The sequence below is a fragment of the Amblyomma mixtum genome, chromosome 1 (assembly GCF_055824585.1).
Source record: "Amblyomma mixtum isolate Tamu chromosome 1, ASM5582458v1, whole genome shotgun sequence".
In the NCBI taxonomy this organism is placed as follows: domain Eukaryota; kingdom Metazoa; phylum Arthropoda; class Arachnida; order Ixodida; family Ixodidae; genus Amblyomma; species Amblyomma mixtum.
In genome coordinates, this window is record NC_143012.1 from 190,831,768 (window position 1) to 190,853,314 (window position 21,547).

Here is a 21,547-nt window from a genome sequence, read left to right on the forward strand (position 1 = left end):
CGGCCGGCAGGGGAGGTTGGATTATGAAGAGAAGAAAAAGTTGAGGCGAAAAGAAACAGACCGACGCGCATAGTATCAAGAACTATTTGCAGAAGATTTTTTACAAACTGTTCAGCTTGGCACAACAGTCGGAGTAGAATGGCGAGCTTGGTCAGTACACCACGGAGACTCGGCGGCGCGGAAAAGGCGATGGGTAAAAGATTTGCGTGTAGCGGTGGAGTTTTTCTCGTCTGCATTGTAAACGTTTTGATGGCAACTCTAGATAAATGAATTTCCAAACATTTTGTATTTTTTCTCTGACAATTATACTAGAGCGTTTTAATCTTCATCACTGTGCAGGAAGGAGCGATGTGTTATTTATGCTCCTGGACAAGAAATGGCTGTATGCTGCAGCGGTTTTGCAAACGTTTGTTGTCTGGCATTACCGCAAACAATGCAGGTTTCCTAGTCCTTCAGAACGGCATAGTTTTGGGGAACAGCGCCCAGAGAAGGAACGTACACCGCACCACCGGCTTGATGGTTTGAGTATTCATCACGTTTGCGAAGGGGCTGAGTTCGATCCCCAAGCACTTGTTGTACGTTCGGGACTATATAATCTATCAATAATCCTAAGAACTATGATTTCGATCGCAACCAACTCGCTGGACTTGTAATCCACTTATTTAGACCCAGTCAGGAAGGTTCAGTTCGTCAGGAAGGTTCGAAGTCCACCCAAGATAGAAAGCGCGTATATGCATATATTAGTACATTTAAATCATAGCAAAGTTGAAGGTGATTTATAGCACTGTACTTTAATTCACCTTAGTTAAACACCGCTATGTAATAGCAGTCTAACTTGATTGAAGCCTCAATCATACAAAGCTTAGTACCTTGTTGTGCGGTGTGTTTCACCATCTTAATTAACCAATATTATCATGTTTGACACAAAGTTAATTATTTAAGTTCGGAAGTATATGGCACAAGCACCCCAGATATGAGGTAGGATATGTTCCATATCTGCAAGATTGTTTGCATATAAGGATTTCAAGGTCCCCATATAAAGAAAGAGAATCTATATAAGGACTCAAATACGACTATATATAGCAGTATATGGCACTATATAAGGTACCTTATGGCCGTATCTGCCCGTATTTGTGGTCTTATACGCCCATATATAGCAGTATATTGCGGCATATCAGGTTTCCCATGGTTATATCTGGCCGTATATACGACCATATATGGACCTATTTAACTGTATATGATCCCATATATGAGTATATACAGCCATATATAAAATATATCTGGCCCATATCTGCCGTTTTCGTAAGGGGCAGTACTCGAACAGAACGGCCGCCGCTCTCGGCAGTGCTCTTTTTAAAGCTGATAGAGAACTTTAAACATTAAGCTTGCAAAGTTACTGGAACACTCTGGAACAACGTAGAATGGGCTCCGCCTGGATGCGATCAACTGAGATAAATCTAGGCGCGTCTTGCATCACAAACGAAGCGATAAAGCGGCGTGCCGGCAGCTTTGAAGAATGAGCAAACGCTACAAAAATTCGCAGCAGTATGAAGGGCTTGAAGTGCGTTCACAGCCAATCTCTACTTGTACCTCGACTGTTTGGCGCAGATATAGCCTACTGAAACTGCCGCGGGACAAGCGATGTAGGCATCGCATCTATAGGCTGCGGCGAAAATGCTTAGATTACCCTCTCTTCGCAATGAAAACGGCCCAGGTGGCCCTATGTCGATCGCAGAAGGTAAGGGTCTGGTAGCAGCAGTTGGTATAGTGGCATCTGAGGTAGCTAAAATTTAGTCGATGTGGGTGTGAGTGCATTTTGAGAGGCGGAGTCAGGTGCAGTGAAGCAATCTTTGACTTTTCTGACAAGAAGAGATCAGGAAAACAGCGGCTTTTACTTTCACACTCTGACGAAGGACAACCATTCTTTTAGTTGCTGAAACATTCTTTTATTTATGCTTGGTAGTGGCTCTGAAGCAAAGCATACATACGACATCACCCTTTTATGGTGGGAACCTTTTTTTAAAGCTCCTCACCGCTATTTCCTGCAGCCTTAAGGTACGAACGCATTGGCGGAAAAAAAGCGCGCGGCAAGCCACGGGCGAGACCTGGGCGGCGGCGGCTTGATTTGCCGCGCAGCAAATCGATCGAGGAGCCATTTTGGGCGGCTTGCCGTGTGCCACGGAACGGGAAGCCCAGTGAGGGGCGCCCAGCCTAGCCACGTGGGAAGTGTTTGAGCCGTCACCACGTGGCTCCTACTTAACGTTCCAGCGGTGGCTGCGGAGCCGCGCGTGCTCATCCAGAATCACTGACATCTACCTGCTTGGCACGGCGGCGCGCTTTCCGGCACATTCCTCACCGACGACATGGCCGTGCCTTTAGCAACAGGGGTGTACGTTTTTGCGCTAATGTGTTCGTACCTTTAAAGTAGCTGCTCTGGGATTACAGGCTACAACACATGCACGCAGCACTGCTGTCGGCCGCTGCAGCGCCAGTGTGTATTCAACCTCCCACCACAGCATTGACCTGGCGGAGCGCAGAATCCTCCCTTGGTTCTGCACTGAGGTTTTGGGCGGCGAGGGATGCAGCACCACTGATGGCGGTAGGGGCAAGACCCTGGCTTACTCAGGGTCCCATGGCATCTGCCAGGCGTCGCGCAGTATCCTCCAACAGAGCGGCAGCTTCCAGGTCCACCTGCGTGGTTTGAACACTAAGAGTAAGCGTAAGCGCTATGATTTTGCAAAATTTTTGTTAAAAAAAACAGAGTATTATCGGGATTACACCGGACGTACTCCAATAGAGGCAGGCAGACTTTATGTTACGCAGTTAAACTTAGCGCTCAAAGATATGTTGCAACCACTCCGGGAGGTTAAAACTAATGAGAGTCTTCCATAACAGCACGCCTCCTAGCCCAGAAGTCTTAATTTTCAACCTATTAATCTCTGATTTACTTAAGCTGATACCAAACCTCTTCAAAAAAAACATCGAGCCAATCTCCTGGAGACAGGACGCCAATCTGTACTCCTCTGGAAGTCGGAGCCATCACAATGGAAGACGAAGTTTCGGAAAACCCTCTGAGTGCTTGAAAATAGGAGCCAGCTGCGTGAAGATGATAGCGTTAGGTTGGGGAACGGCACGCATTGCTCTCATAACACGAGCTGTCTGCAGGTTGAGTTGATGGGTTTTCACATTAATGTACTGCCGCTCACCAGCTGTCAATTCGGTGTAAATAACTCTCGATATACAACTCGTTTTCTGTGAACTTCGCTACTAATTAAGCTCGGCTCATCATCAATGGGCTTAGTTTAGACCGCAATTAACAACGCTTCGGTCCAAAAAAAAGGCCCTCATGCAGTTTCTACGGCTTACAGGTTTCGGCAGTATGCAAAAATAGACTCGTTCGGTCTCCCACTCTACCTACCAATGATTTGTTCTCCATATATCAAAATCTGTCTATGTCTTTCTGTCACAGAATACATAGGCATAAACAAATTTTCACACTGAGAAATCCTAAAGTTTGTGGAGCCCTTTTCGCAAGAAGGAATACGCGTTTAACTTTAGGACAACCAAAGAAAAATTAGTATAAATAGTTGGTGATTTGCTGAAAGAAAAAAAGGACCTAACGCCGGAGCGTCTTGCTTCTTATTATGCATATTAGCATTCGACAGTAGCAAACTCCAAAGACACCCTAATACAGAGCATCGCATTATTCCGCCTAGAGTAAAAGCCCTCCCCATTGAAGTACGAGGAGGTTCACACCCAACTGCGCGGAAACGCGGACGTGCTCTGCATGGGCTCCCTGAATCGTCAGTGTTCTTGACCGGAAAACCCCAGTTTAATGCAAAGTGTTTATTGGATGTGTTCCGTGAAGTTACGAGGACCATCTGGACACCAATTTTATCTCTGTGAGTAGAATATTTTTCCACTTACGGGACATTGAAATCTTGAGGCGGCGAGAGCCACGCTACACCTAACGCCGACATAGCGTCGGCCGTGGCCGAAGCAGGAGACGCATGGACTTCGCTGGCCCTATCGGGGCCGAGCAGCCTCGACGGCGGCATGGCATCAGCATCGACTGCGGCACACATTACGGCCCCGGTTATTGAAAATAACCCGGGTACGGACCAGCCCCAAGCCATGGAGCTTGCAAGCACCAACAACGCTGGAGCTACGTGGGGACCGCAAGAACAACCAACAGTCTACCCAGTCAACGAGACCCCGTGGCGAGTGATGAAGGAATTAGTGGAGCGCAGAGCCCAGAAGGATAGGAAAGCTACCGGTCAGGCAAGTACACCTTCGGAGGCAAACAAGACTCCAGTGAGAACGAGCGAGCCACAGCAGCAGAAACCTGGGACGTCGGGACCGAACGCCATGGTCCCGAACGCGCCACCGGCGTCCGCTGCAAACAACCAATTGAAGACACTCCCTGGTAACAGGCGAGATTTTGTACAGCTCCCAAAAGGAGGATACAAAATCGTATTCCGACCGAAGAGCCACAACCTAAGAGTTGGAGATTTCAAGCCCAGCGATTACATACAAGCCCTGGTGAAGGAATGCAACCTGGTATACATCGGCGACATGCTTGTCGCGGTGAAAGCCATCTCAAACATAATAATAGTCCGGACGCCAGTCGCTTTGGGACGTTAAACCCCATAAACCAAACCAAACCAGATGGTGCGAAGGCAGAAGCTCTACAAAAGACGAGGAAGTTGTTCCTCGGAGACAAAGAATTTGAGTTCAATGCCTACTGCTCCACGGCGGAGGGAACTGTCCGGGGTGTGGTGCATGGAGTGATGGCCGGCACCACGCAAGAAGTCCTAATGAACCACATCCAAGTAGCAACGCCGGGAATTCGTGCAGTCTACGCAAGAATGCTCGTGAAGTGAGAGTCAGCGCTCATCGCGTTCGATGGACCGAGGTTGCCCAAGACAGTCGCAGTGATGGGAGGACTGTACAGAGTTTACCCTTACCAACCTACGAAGCAGGTGTGCTTCAGATGCCACCTGCAGAAGCACCGATCAGACGTCTGCCCGTCACCAGAACCCATTCCGCAGTGCCCTAGATGCAAACGTGCCAACGTCGACGGACACGAGTGTGGGGAGCCCAGGTGTGAGTGGTGCGGCGAAGCTCACGCCACGGGCGATATAGGATGTAAGAGACGTCTCAAGCGGAAAGGCCAGCAGAACCAGCAAGGCAAGAAAAAAGAAAGCAGTTACCACGGTGGCCATAGGCCGCGGTGGTTCGACAGCGAGGAAGCCGAAACGAAAGGAAAGAACGGATCTTCAAGATCTGCGTCTCGGAACAGGCGCGGCGGCAGCAGAAGCCGAACGCCGTTCTTCAAAGAGGGAGACTTTCCGGGGCTAGCAGACGCTAGAACCACCAACCACGGTGGCGACAACGCCTGGGTTCGAGGGAACGCTCATGGCGCTTCCGCATCTAAACAGAAGACCAAGCAGTCCAAGAAGGTGAGTCAGTCTAGGAGCGAGTCTCCAGTCTATCCCACTGCTCTAGACTATTCGATACAGGCTACATTCGAAGCTCTAGAAAAAACCAACAGGGAACTTAGAGAGGAAAATGAACGACTAAAAAGGAGGCTCAAATGATACAAACCGACGAAAAGTACACGGAGTACAATCGCCAACAACGAAAACGAGCACACAGGGGCCAGCAGCCGTACAACCGCAAGTAAGGGAAGAAATAGATGCTACTATACCACAACACCAAATACAGGAGCAACAGAAAACAGTCTTGACGACGCTGGAACAAATCATGAGCAGACTGAACGCGACCGATCAGAGATTGGCAGAACTGTTCAGGAGACAAAACAAGAGAGCACCGGAACAGGTCGACCTAAACGAAAGCGCGAAAATCTTCGCGGCGCAGCAGTAGTGTCACATCATGGCTAACGCAGAAGAAAAATTTACAATATGGCAATTGAACTGTAGAGGATTTCGAAAAAAAACGATTTCAACATACATGTAATGCAGCATAAACACCCTCCCACTGTAATAGCGCTGCAAGAAACTAACACTTCGCCGAAGATAGTCGGCTACGACACCATAGTCGATGAAAGATTTAAAAAAGTGGCCATTTTATGTCAGAAGGGGGTCACTACGCACAAGCACACGACATCAGAAGAAGATATAGAACACCTTTTAATAGAGGTAATACCTAACAAGCGCGGGGAAAAGAGCCTATTTGTACTTAACATATATTCACCACCGCGCAAGAAGAGACATGACTTCAGAGAAATCATTAGAGCGGTGATCGGCCTGGTAAAACAAAACCACCTTGTGATTGTAGGAGATTTCAATACTCCGCACAAAGAGTGGGGCGACAAGATGAATACAGAGAAAGGAAAAACCATCCTAGATGGAGTGGACACGCACGGGCTGGAAATCGTTACCGATAGCAGATACCCTACTAAGGTCGGAAACAGCGTTTCAAGAGACACTAGCCCTGATTTGACCATCATAGGAAATATCCTGGACTACGAATGGTCTAAAAAAGGGGGGCAGTTCGGATGTGACCACTACGTAATTCAAACGCAAATTAAACTTACAAGGTTCAGCACAATCCAGAGAAAGACAAAAATCACAGATTGGAAAAAATTCCGTGAACAGCTGGAGAATGAAGCCGGAAGAACTGCGATACCGGACATCGAAAAGTGGACCAACCGACTACGGGAGGTCCACAGAGACAATACTACGGAGCTAGAGGTCACCGATGAATTTCCACGTGCGGATAAACGATTGCTACATCTTTGGGAGGCTCGTAGGGGACTGACGAAAAGATGGAAGAAACAAAAACATAACAGGAAATTGAGATTCAGAATAGCTCAAATCAATAAGGAGATAGAAGACCACACTGCAAACTTACTTAGAGATAATTGGCACCAAATTTGCAATGAACTAAACGGCAACTTGGGTAGCGCTAAAACATGGGCGCTGCTCAGGCCCCTCTAAGACCCGACAAAATCGAAAAGAGAAAACAGCAAAACGATAGAACGTATCAAGCACAATTTTCAGGGAACGGACGCCCAAATTACAGATTTTCTTTGGTCCAGGTACGTCGGAAGCACGCAAGTGCCACCCTGCACCATGGTATATTCAGGGACAAGGAACTCGAAGCTGGATGAACCGATAAAAGACTACGAGGTATACGCGGCTGCCAGGTCATTCACAAGGAACACAACACCGGGAAAAGATCAAGTAACAAATGCAATGATCACAAACCTCAGTGATGACCAAATCGAAAGCCTGACTGGACTAATCAACGAGCACTGGGAAAAGGGCACATTTCCGGCGGAGTGGAAACACGCTGAGATTATTGTGATACCTAAACCAGGGAAAACACCCAGTTTAGAGAACCTTAGGCCCATTTCACTAACTTCATGCCTCGGTAAACTAGACGAGAAAGTGGTGAAGACTAGACTGAGCATTTACATGGAGGACAACGGTCTGTTTCCGGATACCATGTTCGGGTTCAGAACGGGGCTCTCCACGCAAGACGTGATGCTCCAGTTAAGAGACACGGTATAAAACAAATATCGGGCACTCGAGAAGGCGTAATCTTGGCCGTAGACCTCAAGGGGGCCTTCGACAACATCGGCCACAATGCCATTCTCACAGAACTCTCGGCAACAAACTGTGGGGAGAGGATCTTCGCATACGTAAAGGCCTTCCTGTCTAACAGAACAGCAACGATCGGCATCAACAACATTAGGTCAGAAAAGAAGACGCCAAACAGAGGGACGCCACAAGGATCCATCATCTCACCTTTTCTCTTTAACATAGCAATGATTGGACTAACTAGGAGACTGAAAAACATCAAAGATGTAGAACATTCAATTTATGCGGACGACATCACAGTGTGGACGACAAAAGGATCGACGGGAAACAAGCAAGAAATACTGCAGCGGCGCATGAGATCGGTAAATTTGCTTTATTTAGCGGGATGCAGTGCTCCCCAGAAAAATCAGAATTTATTATACTTCACAAAAATAAAGAGGACAGGGGAACGATAGAATTAGAGATAGATGGACAACCCGTAAGAAGGACAAATAAGCTTCGCATCTTGGGAATGTGGCTGCAGGAGAAACGCAAAGGGGACCATACCATCCAGCTCTTGGAACACTCCACTAAACAGATATGCAGGATGTTAAGCCGGATTACGAACCAGAGAAAAGGGGTGAAGGAGCGAGATGCGTTACGGATCACTTCTGCGCTCATCATACCGAGGATGACGTACGCGCTTCCGTACCTACAACCTAACAAAGGAGAAAAAAACAAAATGGAAACATGCATCAGAAGGGCGTATAAGCAAGCCTTAGGCGTCATGACCTGCGCCTCGACAGAGAAGCTGATGAACATGGGGGTGTACGGCACCTGTGAGGAGCACAGCGAAACCATGCTCAGATTTCAAATGGAAAGACTTAAAGAACAGCCGCTGGCCGCGCACTACTGGTCAAGCTCGGATACCCGGCAGAAGACGAGGACGAAGACAAGACAGACATTGACAGCCAAATTAGGAGCACTTTTAAGCATGAAATGCTTTTAGCCCCCGTTGTCGGCAGTGTGGTGACGTCACGCCGAGACCGAGATCCACTCATCCGGGCATTGAAATCCACTCATCCGGGCATTGAAATCCACTCATCCGGGCATTGAAATCCACTCATCCGAGCACTGAATTCCAGTCATCCGGGCTCTGAAACGAGAACATCCGGGCACCGTACGAGACAACGAGAATTAACGAGACTCTGTAAGCCCTCCTACGCGACCGGCATGCAAGCGCCGGTTGGTCTCCAAAGGAGTCACAAAAAAAAACTACTGCCAGTGCCTTCTCAATGTTTATCAAGATATCAGTCGCTGTGCGTTTGATGATGCACGGAATTATAATTTCCGATTTCTAATAACGCATGCAAAAAGCACATAAATGCCACGATACACTTGGTTGTCGTACGTGATCTCTTAGGGGCTTCGCGCATCGAAGCAAAGCCGCGCAGGCGGACAGGGGCCCGGGGGAGAAGCGCTGCGTTCAAAGGGCAAGGCATCGCGCGCCGAACGAGTGGTGGCGTTCCTCCCTTCCTTTACGGTGCGGTTCGGGTGTCCACCGAGATGGCAGAGAATTACTCCACCATTTCCTTTCCTCAAAAAACCTTGCGTTGAAATGGCAAGGCATCGCGCTGAACGGGTGGTGGCGTTCCTCCCTTCCTGTACGGTGCGGTTCGGGTGTCCACCGAGATGACATTAGGCCCGTAAACATTTCATGCTTACTCTACTCTCGGTTACGGGAGAGGCAGAGAATTTTTTTTGGTTAAACCAGTGCCCAGAAACATGGACCCGAAGCACCACGAAGGAAGACGGGCGGCGAGATCATTGGAGCTGGACAGGTTCCTAAAGAAGAAACAGATGGTTCTGTATGTTGACGCGTCCAAGTACAGAACGAAGGAAAACGCTAGGGCGGTAGCAGTAGTGAACGCCAATGGGAATATAGTTACTGGTGCATCAGTGCGCACAAGGACAACACAAGCAGCGGAAGAGATCGCCATAGCTCTAGCCCTGACTGAATCCAATCGGCAAGGACTGAGTTACTGGATAGCCACGGATTCTCAGGCTGCAGCAAGGGCATACAGAGATGGAAGGATCGGCCGAAAAGCCGCGAGTATCCTCTTCCAACAAAAACAACACAGACATGGATCAAACAATACAAACATTCAACACACCATCATTTGGGTCCCTGACACTGGGGTTGAGGGAAATCTCATGGCAGACACCGTTGTCCGAGGGTTCACGAACCGGAGGGCGGGTTTGCCGGTCGAACCCTTCAGCACGCCAGAAACTTACGGGGAGGCAATGAAGGCGTTGTTGGGAGCGCGCAAGAAGTACTCGGCTCCGACGGATATCCTCGACAGAGAGCAGGCCACCAAGCTCAGGCGATTACAAACAAACACCTACCCAAGCAGAGCCATGTATCACAAAATGTGGCCGAACAGATACGCGAAAGAGTGCGTGTGGTGTGGGGGCTACGCCACAACGTACCACGCCACCTGGGGCTGCGAAAAAAGCCCTTTACTACCAAAGGTAAATAGCCCTAGTCTAGAGCAGTGGGAGGCCCTCCTGGCTGACTCCGACCCGAGCACACAGCTAATGCTGGTGACGAGGGCCAAGGCAGCGGCGGAGGCCAACGGGATCCTGGACTAGGGAAGACCGACCACTGAAGCTCCACATCTATCTATCCCCATCCCCCTACTCCCTAACTCTTCCTTCTGAAAAAAAAAATGTTTTCACTACTACTACTACTACTCCCCATTTTGTCTAATATAATATGGGCGCCGACCTGCGAACTCTTAACAGGCAGCGTGTTTTGTGCCAGCGCACAAGGGCCTGCTACTTCTGTTGGACCTGCTCCATACCTTTAGGCTGTTATCTCCCGACCACGTGCAGCGTTTGAGGCGCGCTTCTAAGCGTCTGGAACGACTCACATGCACGCATCCACTAAATGACGGCAAACAAACATTGGATGAAGAAAAAGAACGGGGGGGGGGGGGCAGGAGAGTCGACACCATACGTCCCCCTCCCCATCGACCCCACGCTCACACCACTTGAAGAAGACGAACGCAGAGCGAGGCACGTGACCACCGAATAGGGCCACGTGACCACCAAATAGGGCCACTCGTGGGTCGATGTGGGAGGTGTGTATCATAGCTATCCTGTAAAAGCCAATGTTAAAGAAAGGACTTCCTGCTTACCAGAGCTTCTGAAGCCCTTTTCGAGATTTAACTCCCAAGGGGAAAGAAAGCTTTGTTCAGACGGGGTGGTTTTCAATATAATTTCCTCTATAATTCGACGAGACGTTGCACCATGCTATCAGATTATATTAAGAGTAATAACAATGTTTTTTTTTTCGTTCAAGAAATATATTGCAACATGTAGAGAACAAAAGTCACGGTTGGGCTTCTAGGATGTCGTCTGGCAGCGCCAGCAAACTTTCTCACTTTCAGACTAAAGTTTTGTTAAACGATTACCTTACTGACTTACAGCAGTTCAAGCATAGCAGTGGCCTCACGCAACTGAGAGCGAGTGCTCCGGTCAAAACATCGTTGGCAAATATACAAAGTGTCCACGCTAACTTTAGCCAAGGGTTAAAAAATAAAATATTTGAAGTAGGCAAGGGCCGAAATCGAAATCAGATTGTCGAAATCAGCTTCCATACACCTACCAACCGGCTTGTGCATCATAGGCAATTTTTTGTGTTGCAATTAAGTGTTTACCAATTAAAATAATTTTTCTCAACGCGTAAATATTGCCTTTAGACCGCAAATGTGAATAGCAAAGTTGGAGAGCACCTTCAGAGACCCCCATTCCATTGATCTGCGATAAAGAAAGCCTCACGTGTATCGTTTTTCCCGAGCTCGAAAGAAAGCCCACGAAATAAAAAAAAATTACCGACGATTACGTTACTTCCTAATGCGAAATTTGAGCGCAGCAAATAAGCTGTTTCACGTTTTCGATAGTGAGTCAACCCCAGCTGCGGAGTTGGTTTCAGGGACAACGCCGCCGATGCCGACACAAACAATATGATACCCTCGCTTCCGCAGCGCTAAGAACCAGGTCTAGCCGTGGGAAGGTGGTCACGTATTCGTCGACGTGCCGGGGCCTACGTGAAATAACCGGCGCGTCGGCAACTGAAGAGCACCCTATCCGCCACACAAGAACAGGGGGGGGGGGGCGACCCTTTCCTTTTCTTTCTGCATGGCGGCGACGGTGTTCTATGCAGTCACGTTATCTTGACTCTCTAGCGGCGTCAGCGGCAGCCAGCGGTATCAGTCGGTTGCTGCTAGCGCTGGGGGGATGAAAGGGGGGCGGAGCTGGTTACGAGGCCGACGACAACGCCGACGACGACGCGAAACCCAGGAACGGACGCCAAAGAGCTGCGCTCTAAAAAATCACATGACTTGCGCATTCGCGAGCCACGAATGTGCTGGTCTCAACCGTGACTTGAGTGAACGAAATCAGCTGCTGGCAAGGCGCGACAACCTCAATGCTCCGGCAGGCCGATATGTTGCGGCGCCCGCGCGAGCCAGTCTGCAAGCGTGACGGTGCAAGTTGCAGCGAACGCGCCGGGCATTGTGAGCTATAAAATGGCCAAAGGTGACAAACACAAATGCGGCGAGTCTTATTCGTCACTGAGAGGCAAAAGAAGATAAGCATTTTACTTATCTTCTTATGCCTCTCAGTACCGAGACGTTCGCTGCAACTTGCACCGTCACGCTTGCAGACTGGCTCGCGCGGGCGCCGCAAGCACCGTTGACATATCGGCCCGCCGGAGCAATGAGGTCGTCGCGCCTTGCCAGCAGCTGATTTCGTTCACTCAAGCCACGGTTGGCAGTAGCGCAATCGTGGCGCGCAAATGCACTAATCACGAGATTTGTTTTGTATTTCGCGGGCTTTCTTTAGGGCTCGGAAAAAAGATACACGTGAGACTTTCTTTATCGCAAATCAATAGAATGGGGGTTTCTGAAGGTGCTCTCGAACTTTACTATCCATATTTGCTGTCCAAAGTCAATATTTACGCGTTTAGAAAAATTATCTTATTTGGTAATTCATTAATTGCAAAGCAAAAAATTGCCGATGATGCGCAAGCCAGTTGGTAGATGTATGTAAGTGGTTTCCCTGCCCTACCTCGCATATATTTTTAACCCGTGGCTAAAGTTAGCGTGGACATCCTGTATATATTTATATACAGGGTGTCCCAGCTAAATGTAACCAAGCTTTTAAAAAAGACGAAGTGCCCTAGCCCCGGTGAGACCAACTGAGAGTTGTTGCCAGTCGCGTGTCCTAGTCTGTAGTATTTTTTTATTATGCAATGGTGATTAATTAGCAGAGACTAATTAGTGATACAGCTTCTTTTATTTGCCTTAAAAGAGCGCCTGCGAAATACAAAAACAACCACGTGATAGGGAAGCACCTTAAGCGCGCCCACACGACCGGCCAAGCAACGACATTCGCTTATGTTTGCAACGCTGTCCCGCACGGGGTTCGGCGTTGTGTGATGGTTGCGAGATATACGAAAGCAAATCTCGCATGGACGCTAGGGCGACCGTTTCTTCAGCGCGTGACGATTCAAGTTGGGAGGAACGGCCATTTTCTCCTCCCCATCCGATCAAGAACCCGATTTTAATCCGGTCTATACATTCAAAGATATTACAACATATTATCAAAATTGTCATCGCCTTTACCCTAGCCCATGTAAAGGCCTGAAGAAAGCGGATGAGCGGCTCCTTCTCCGCCTTCTCACCAATACTTTGCTGTGCCCGGCAGCGCTAAAACATTTTGACCCCTCCTTTAGCGGCAGCTGCCCACACTGTAGTGCAGTGTCTTCTGACACCTATCACATGGTGTGGGCCTGTCCCTCCAACCCCGCTATTCCCCCATCCCCAACCCAACCCGGGAGGACTGGGAGGCGACCCTGCTCGGCTGCCACGACTTACAGGCCCAACAAGCCTTAGTCGGGCGCGCCCGGGCGGCGGCAACCGCCACTGGGGTCCCATACTAGGGACCTCCACCTAGTGTTTGTAAGGATCGGTCCCTTACGGGCTGATCCAAACATACCTCCAGTTCATTCGAAATAAATGTTTTCACCACCACCACCACATGCCAATCACTCGAGGCGAGGCTTCGGGTGAAAAGCGCTCCATGCGAGCCGCGCTTCGCTTCACTTCCTCGAAAAGCAGTGCCCGCTCACTTTCCATGACGCATAAGCTGTCCTGGAGCATATCTCGCCACTACCACAAAACGCCGAACCTTGTTCGGGACAGCGTTGCAAACATTAGGGGATTTCGTTGCTTTACCGGTCGTTTGGGAGCACTCAAACTGTTTCCGTACCACGTGGTTCTTTTTGTATTTCGCGGGCTTTCTTTTAAGTCAAATAAAAAAAGATGTTACAGCGGCACTTGGCTGCAAATACGGCAAACGGTTATATTTTATGGGATCTACAACTCCTGCATTGACCCTTTCTTCCTGAAGACAATAATTAAAAAGTTAGCTAATTATTCTCTGCTAATTAATTGCTTTTGTATAACGAAAAAAATTCCGCAGACTTCTACACGCGACTGTCAACAACCCCCAGTTGGTCTCACTGGGGCTAAGGAACATCCTCTCTTTTACAAGCTTGGTTACATTTAGCTGGGACGCCCTGTCTATATATAAATATATATATATATATATATATATATATATATATATATATACACCGAAAAAAGATAAGCGTATTTCGTTGCTGGAGGTAAAATGCGATACTGTGAAATGCTTCATATAGGTAAACATTTCGAGTCGACGCTTCGAACAGAGGCTGTCCTTTTTCAAGACATTGAAAAAGAACAGGCTTTGCTCGAAACGTCGACTCGCCATCAATGCTTAGCTACAGAAATTCTATCTGCGCAAACAATTCCAATGTTCCGAAAATGACACATAAAAAAAACATGGTTATTCTTGCTAATAGGGCATGCTTTTTTTTCACTCGTATTATAGAAAGCATATGTTGATTGTCAAAAGGATTTTTTTGTTTTCGAAACCCTGCTGCAGAGTGCGGTGTTTAAAAGATTAATGAAGTGTATTAATTTTTTTATTTTTATTTTTAATAAAAATATTTTTTATTTTTCTCGGCTTTATTTTTCACGCAAGATTTGAAATTCTTTTGCGTACTTCACGTATCTGAAATTATTGCATAGTGCTTCTGAGTTGTTCTAATCTGTCATATGAGCAGTGGGAGGTGGCCCTGAGGAGACCCTGGATCAGCAACTTAAATTGGTTCAGCAAGTCCGTCAGTCAGCTAAAGCCAGTGGCGCCTTGGACTAGGGGTGCCACCCAAGTTGCTCGAGCAACCTTCCTCTTTTTAAATAAAATTTTCTCTCTCTCTCTCTCTGAGTTGTAGTACTATGCGAAACTTAGACTTATCGGCGCCACTGTTATTGGAAGTTTTGTCAATATTTCTTACTACTCTGACCTTGTGTGGTTTTGAATCAGCAATTAGTAAATAAAAATCATAATGTATGCCCCGAAATGTACAGAAATTACTCGCAGCAAGAAGGGTGGTGAGAAAATTAAAAAGAAATAAGCAATATTTCGACTGCAATTACACTTACTTGGATTCCATGGGTGGGGTCCTCCTTTGTTGGGGAACAGAAAAGAGGGGAAAAGGTGAAGTGCAAGTGAGGTTTTTTTGACGTCTCCCTGCACTATGTCATTCTTAACATAGAATGCTATTTTCGTCAATGTATGGCGGAATATTTGGGGGAAATCAGTTCAAATGATGGAAAGGAAATGCAATGGAATTTGTCTTTCAGTTACCAATATATTTAAAATGCGAATAAATTTCAGTTTCAGTTTTGTTCCACTCTTGATTCTATAGTCATTCTGATGACTTCTTTTAGTAATTTTGCGTTGTCACTCATAGCCGTTTTTTATGAGCTCTTCCTCCCTGCTCTTCCTTACAAGTGGCGAGCTAGATGGGGGAAGGTCACAGAGGGTAAGGGTGGAGAGAAGGATGGTCAGCCGGTCATAGGTGTGACAGGCGGCAGGTGTGGCCATCTCACAGGCGTGAAGACGGCGGCCGCCGGGTTTTCGCTCCAATGAAACTTCTATGCTATCGCATAATATTATTGTTATATGACTGGCTGTTTTCAGCGCAGCTTTCAGCTAGTGCTGTGCTTAAATTGGTGAAGTGAAACGTTACCACACTCAGTGAGGCGGACAAATCGTACTATCTGCTCATGCGTCACAGCTCTTCTTCACCCGAAACCTGGGCGCTGTACAGCACACCATAAAATACGCTGGCGCGGTTGCGGGCACCGAAACTGACGCGACGGTGGGCGCGCGCCGCTTCATCCCTGGCGTGACGTCACATATCACGTGATGCAGCGATGGTGGCGCCGCCGCCGCGTCGCGCGCGACGGCGTGAACCGAAGCGTGGAGGCATGGCGTGGAGGCCTCCGCCGGGCGACGTCCGACGGCGCGATATCAGGCCCCTTCTGCAGCCGGTGTGACGTCATCACGTGACGTCACATCATGTGATCTCACTTCAAGGTCAACGGTGGCCACCGCCGGGCGTCGCGCGAAGGCCCGAAACCTACGTTAATATGCTTCGCATAAAAATGATGCAATGACGCGTGCATGGCGGTCACACACAGCTGGAGAAAAATTGAGGCTTGGTACACAGGAGCGCACAGAAAACATGCATGTATCGAGGCACCCTACACGGACGTGCGTCCACACGTCATCCGGCGGGATGCTCGTGCCTTCGACAGTTTGCCTCCATATTGGCACCTTTTCAACGTGATTGCCTCTTGACTTCCGCCGAATCCACTGGCGAGGTGGAGGACGAGGCGCGAGGCGCTCTTTTTGAGCTGGCATATCGTTCACGTCGTTGAGCGGCGCACGCACTACAAAATGAAGGCTGCGCTTCAAGCGGTTTTTTCACTAGCCATATTGATTTTCATGCTTGCCCCCGTCCCACACACGAGGATATTACTGCGTCGGTTCTCGTCCTAATTGCGCTTTTCGGGTTTAGAGCAAACACACTGGTCTATAGGATTGGATTTCAACGTGTTGTTCTAAGCACCGACAAACCAATGAATTAATGCGGCGCTGTTCCTTAAAGTTACCTAAAAGATTTTGTTACACATCATGTATCGTCTATAACGCAGGATATCAAATAATTTTCAGTTTAGAACGTTCGTACCCCACTTTGCCCCTCTCTGGCCTTTTAGCGTGCGTTAGCCTTCTTGCCTTTACTGTAAATCTTCTGTACAACTTGCCTGCCTCGCATGTCTAGACTGGTCCCATATGACACTCTTACCTGTAGGAGTGGGAAAAGTGCATCCGCGACTGCCACTTTTTTTTTGTGATGGAACAGACCAAAACACCGGGACAAGAGACAAGTCCTGGTGTCCTGCTCATGCTGTGCCCGCTGACAAGTCCCAGAGTGAGTCTCTTGTTCCGGTGTTTTGCGCTGTTCCATCACAAATGAGTAGCCAATATGCCCAAGCTGCTGTCGTAACTGCTACCTAGGTCCCCATTTTGCAGCGGTCCATCACTTTCCGTTGGATTTGTCCCTCTCTGCTGGCAACTTCTCCCACTGGCATATGGTGTTAGAGTAGCCGTCACGCTGGCCGTGACCTAAACGCGCGCTAGATGTCGCTTATGAGCATGAACGTGTCTCGAGCCCCTTTCTCCCAGGTGGAGCGGCGCTGTACTTTATCGTCGCTAGTTTGGTCTCGGAAGAGAAGCTGGACTTCGCTTATGCGATGAATTTGCCGCAGCGTGGTCCGTGCACGTGAGTCAGCCGTACTTCATGCGGCGGCACGAGGCCGACTAGCAGCGGCTCGTTGGCCACACCAGCTGTTTCTGTGATTTTCCGTTCGCGCTTTTCACCTGCTGTTGCAGTCGTCACGCTGACCTGACGTCCAAATGTTAAATGGAATGAATCGTCGCAGAATACAGCCCCTTTTACCGCTAGTCCCCAAAATCATGTAGTTTAAATCTGAAAGCAACTGTGCCGCAGAGCGAAGCGTGTATTAAGTTAAACACGTTGATGTTTCATAAGTTGCAGGTGCTCTCAATATTTACGATGCTTTCTGGAAGTCTTGTGGACGTTCTGTCTCCCAATTCCGAAAACACTGACAAGTCTCAACCATTCCTGTCTTCCTGATGATAAAGTTTGCATCGGTTGAACAATCTATAAATGTGGTTCAGGTATCACTGCCTCATGTTGCCGCCCTTTGTCACTGCTACATTACCTCCGGCAATATACTTCAGCATGTAATATACACGTGAATAGTAAACCGTTGTCAACATGGCTTCCACAAGGATCTTCCAGCCTAGCGTAGTTAAAAGAATTCAGTACCACCAATCATAATCCTTTAGCCTGATTTTAGTAAAGCATTGGGTGTCCTTTATCACCAGATATTACAGTTATCATCAGAAAGTAATATTTAGTACATTTCTCTCCCACATTTCTGAATGCTTGCGCGCAAGGCGTCAGTTATACCAAATGTGAGGCAATTGACATTGTTGATGTTACAGCAGGCGCCATTCATCGAACGGTCTTGAGACCTTTGCTTATCTTAATGTATATGACAGACATTGAGGAGAACGTCACGTCATGAGTGAGAGTGTCTGGGAATGGCTGCGTATTACACAGGAAAAGCTAACGCATTTAACATTGCATCATAAATAAAAAGGAAAAGGTGGAATACCCGCGTGATATAAATATCGACGTTGAAGCTAAGTCCGGAAAGACAGCGTGTGTGATATTTACGAAGAAGAAAACAATAAACATTTTCCAGTATAACTTGAACGGCGTAACCTTAAGATAACTCCCGAGTATAAACATTTTGGACTTCATCTGACCTTATCATTATGTAGTCATCGACATGTAGGTTACAATGTTGCCAAAGCATGTAAATCCGTTAGGTTCTCACGCCGGAGCAATAAAAACTTTGCTCAGGTGACCAGAGAAGCTGTATACGAGTCGAACGTTCGTTCAATTCAGAATGGGATTTACGGCTTGGCATCTTTCCACTGCAATTGAACGCGATAAGCTAGAAGGAGTACAAAAAGGAGCTTCTTGTTCTTCGTTGCGCAGAGCGGCAAAACGGTGAGTCCCTCGAGTGCACGACCACTGGCATCATCGTTCTTTGCTCTTGCATGCCTATAGAATCTTGCACGCGTGGATGTAATTTACGAGGAAAAACCCGTCTATCCTGTAAATAATTTAAACACATAGTTTTTCAGCGCAATGGCACACGGCCAAAGAAAAGAAGCAGGAAGAGAAGAAAGACGAACACAGCGCTGTAAATAAGTCCAAGGGTAGCAATGCCAATTCTTAACAAAACATTTTTCTTGGCAGGTGAATTTTTTTTTCCATCACAAATCCGACCGCCTGCTAAGTTACTTATAGGTAGCGGTGTCGCAGAGGGTAACGACAGCCTCAACACCATAAAATTTACCTATAAGGGTATTCAATGCTTACCTCACAGAAACGTGGATTATTTGCGTATATGCAACATGCATGCTGCAGTTCCACAAAAATAAACAAAAAGAGGAATTAAGCATATCAAGGAATGTTCACAGCCAGAGAAAAGAAAATTAGGTACGAAAACGAGAAAACTTACCACGTGCATCAATTGTTGAAATCCCTATGTTTTGAAGGAAAGGGTAGAACCAAGAAAACATATTAAAGGTCATGGAATGCGCTAGTTTAATCAACACTCAATAAGTCTGTCTTTTGCTGCTAGCAGCAGTCTGTGGTGAGGTGTTATTTTTCACAAATGATTGGAGGAGAAAACGTCACCAGTACGTATCACAAATGGGAACGCTGTTTATCTGTGTATTCACCCTGAACAACTGCAGATAGGACGTTGGTGTTAACCACGTGTAAAACAAGCGCTTTAGTATTCTTCAAGTATAGTTTATTCACTTTAACACAAAGAAAATGTTCTGCCTTTCCAGTGTAGGTTAAATTCTCTTCATCGTGATTAATTTCACGCTGAGAGTACAAGGGTAGCATTCTTACAAAACCTAGGTCAAAAAAATTTAATGTACTGGTGTAGTTAATTTGGTGTAAAAAGGCGTCTTATCCCAATTTCAGTCTTTAACGCCAGTTGAAAGTTCATATTGATGTACGTGTCCTACAGCTAATGACCAGACACTGTGAAGGAGGGACCATAGGCTTAGGTTTGCCGTCAAGGGAGGAAAATGCGCTCTGGAGTATATAACAAGGCGATTTAATCTAGTACTAGGTCTGGGATGTAATGTACAGAGGAGAGCAGAGAAAAATTCCTTAGAGTGACAACGTAGAAAGAAGCCAAAGACAAATATATCTTGCAGCGCCAGAAAATAAGATATAAGGACAAATTTTTATATTTATTTATAATCTCGTCGGCCTCTACGAAACAGAGCGGGGAATAGGACATCAATGTATATGTGATTGGGACTGAAGTAGCGGTTGCCATGATAATGATATGAGAGAAACAAGCGGCACAGCTAGAGCCAGGGGACCGAAGGAAGAGCGGATAACTAAAAATACAATGGTGTTCTGAGATGGAGGAAGTCAGCACAGGGTGTTTTCGTTAGGTGAGGAAATTTCTGAGCATTTGCTATCCAACCCCTTGTTAAACATTAATAATTCATATTTATGTCCTCAAGAAACATATTACTTTCGCTGAATTATTTCCAAAACCTCATTAACCCAACAATCATTCAGTGAACTAACACATATACTACTCACCGACAAGGACAATAATAATTAAGACGGCTAGGTAAGCAGCTCGCATCGTGAAAAAGAGAGTTCTTGCTTTCCTTTCGTTTCAGTACCGATAAATGCCTATATTTGAGTTCTTTTTGGGGCTCGATAACGCACAACGCGTATTTGAGCTTTCGCGAGGCAAGCGACACTCTGACGTACTCGATTGTTGTCCGTGTTTGAATAGGTACTAGGTGACATATTCGTCTCTCCTCCACTGAAGGTAGAAAGAACGAACTTTTTGACAGCGCAATGCATCGTTTCTTTTCTTCGTGACATTTGTTCAAGTGCCCAACGCGATCGTTCTACCGCTATAGCTTCAGAGGCGGTCGGCTATGCGTGTTTCTTGTCTGCGCATGGCGATGACTCCACGCAGAACATTTGTTATTATCAAAAATTGCTTAGCGATAGTCATGGCACAGTAGAACTTGTCGGGCTAGTTGGTTCATTATTCATGCGAAGCAAAGAACTGCCCGAACGAGACACGGAAGACGAAGAGGCAGAGAAGCACAGAAACGCAGACTAACTGCCATGTATCGATGGAAAGCTGTTAGTCTGCGTTTGTGTGCGTCCTTGCCTCTTCGCCGTCCTTGCCTTGTTTGCGCAGTTCTTTCTAGGAAAGTCGTGGCACGCCTAGGTGTACATGTTATCTAAGGATAACCCGCTGTTTGGGGGGAGCTCTCGTGGGTGAAAGCGCGGCCTGGTGGTGCCACTCCTCGTGTGATTTATTGTATTCCTTAAAGTTTCAAGAGAAAATTTCAACAAGATTGCTTACAAAGCGTATGATAAATGCAACTGTTTTCTAGAGTAATATTATTGTTCCTTCTAAAGCTATTATCGCTATTATGATTGAACCCACAGAAACAGAGCAAATGAGCTCAGTCCCACTACATGCGCCTTGCATAAAACAGCGCGAACAACGTCGGACAAGAATAAGAAGGACAGGGAACGTGTGCTGTCCCGTGTACGTCTCGTTCTTGTCGGACGTTGTTTGCGCTGTTTCGCAAGAGATGCATCTGTACCAACTTTCCCAGTTTAACGTTCTACTAACCCACTAAATGTTCACGAACCCCCCTTCTTTGCGAACAGTGGCTCACTAAGGACCAGCGTCTGAATACCAGGGTAATATAAGCTGCATCAGCAACGTTTCAGGAGAGAGTTCAGAACGAATCCAATTGCATCACCAGAAGCGCACCAGAAGCTTGAAGAAACGCTAGCACTACATTGATTGATAACAAAGCAGACG

General features: G+C 47.2%; 1 long non-coding RNA gene across 1 annotated transcript; it reads right to left on the reverse strand.

Annotated features, from left to right (window-relative positions):
• Positions 1–1,930: 1,930 nt before the first annotated feature.
• Positions 1,931–20,414, reverse strand: LOC149370318 (uncharacterized). The gene is made up of 4 exons (XR_016291171.1): positions 20,287–20,414; positions 19,172–19,195; positions 15,143–15,166; positions 1,931–2,691 (listed from the first exon to the last, which is right to left on the reverse strand). It is a non-coding gene; the product is annotated as an uncharacterized LOC149370318 (long non-coding RNA).
• Between the last annotated feature and the right edge of the window lie 1,133 nt (positions 20,415–21,547).